General features: G+C 35.6%; 1 pseudogene; it reads right to left on the bottom strand.

Annotated features, from left to right (window-relative positions):
• Positions 1-291: 291 nt before the first annotated feature.
• Positions 292-970, bottom strand: LOC104871453 (annotated as a pseudogene).
• Positions 971-1,234: the final 264 nt, after the last annotated feature.

Genomic DNA, 1,234 nt, shown 5'->3' with positions numbered 1-1,234 from the left:
AGAGTTGTTTTTTTTGGAGCAGATATCAATGAAATTTGTTTATAAAGTTGTTCAAACACAAGAAAATTCTGGTTCCTTTTCTATAAACTATCAAAAGCTTAGGGACAGCATGCTCTTTCATCTCAAATAAATCAGGTTTTGGATGATAGCTTTTCAACATTAAATAAAAACACAAAATCAAGTTGAAATATCTGAAATACTTTTCTAAGCCATATATACTTTGATAATCTTCTAATAAATTTCTTCAGCAACTGACAGTGTTGAAAGAAAATCTGTTTTGGGGTAGTGTTCTTAAGAAGTCATTGGCAGCAGTGGTAGCAGCATTAGTAGTACTTCCAGAATCAATTGCAAAACTATTGCTAAACAAGTAAACATGGAAGCTGCAAGATAATGAACTGTCTCAAGTTTGGTGCATCAGTGTTTTTAAGGAAGCAATTTCAGTATCAATTTTATTATTGGTCTCTGAAATAACACTTTTGGTTTGAGTATCCTTTCTGGTAAACTCTGTCATTGCTTCCATAAGTTGCTTTTCTTCAACTGTAAACATATCTGTTACTCTGCTCCTTTCTAGGTAGATGTCCAGTTTATTATCTGCCCAGATTCGGCTGGTTTCATGTATCAGTTGTTGTTTAACTTGATCTAATTCAATTTTCATTTTCTCATTCTCTGTTCTCAGATTTGCAAATTAACTTTTTTCTAGGATGACCATATCTTTCCTGTTAGAATCCAAATGAGCTATTAGCTGTTGAACTGTTATTTCCTGTTGTGCCCTCATCTCCTTATAGATACTATCCAGGCTGACATTATAAAGTGGTTAATGCTGATACAATTGTTTCCACTTATGCTTTGTCACATCCATGAGTTTCTAAATCCTGAACCAATGCATGGATGTTAAAATTATTTTCCTTTGTTCTAAAGGAGTTATGTCCCCTGGCCTCCTATCATATCCTTTCTTGCTTGCAGTGATCAAGAAATATCACCAGGAAAGTGGGGTCCTGGAGAACACTTCCTGGTGTGAAGTGCAGTCCCCAGGATCCCAGGGGAAAGCCAGCATCCATTTGTGGTAGATTCAGTGGGGATGGGGCTCCATGTTGTTGCACAGCAACCTGGAACTCAAGAGTTGTTTTTTTTAAATAATAAATAAAATTGATAAACTCTTAGTTGACCTTGTCAAAAAAAGGAAAGAAAAAGGCTCCGAGCCATGCAATTAGGAATGAAAAAGGTAAAGTCACAA

The sequence above is a fragment of the Fukomys damarensis genome, unplaced genomic scaffold (assembly GCF_012274545.1).
Source record: "Fukomys damarensis isolate Sample0158 unplaced genomic scaffold, DMR_v1.0_HiC HiC_scaffold_1, whole genome shotgun sequence".
Classification (NCBI taxonomy): Eukaryota; Metazoa; Chordata; class Mammalia; order Rodentia; family Bathyergidae; genus Fukomys; species Fukomys damarensis.
This window is presented reverse-complemented; position numbering and strand designations above follow the sequence as displayed.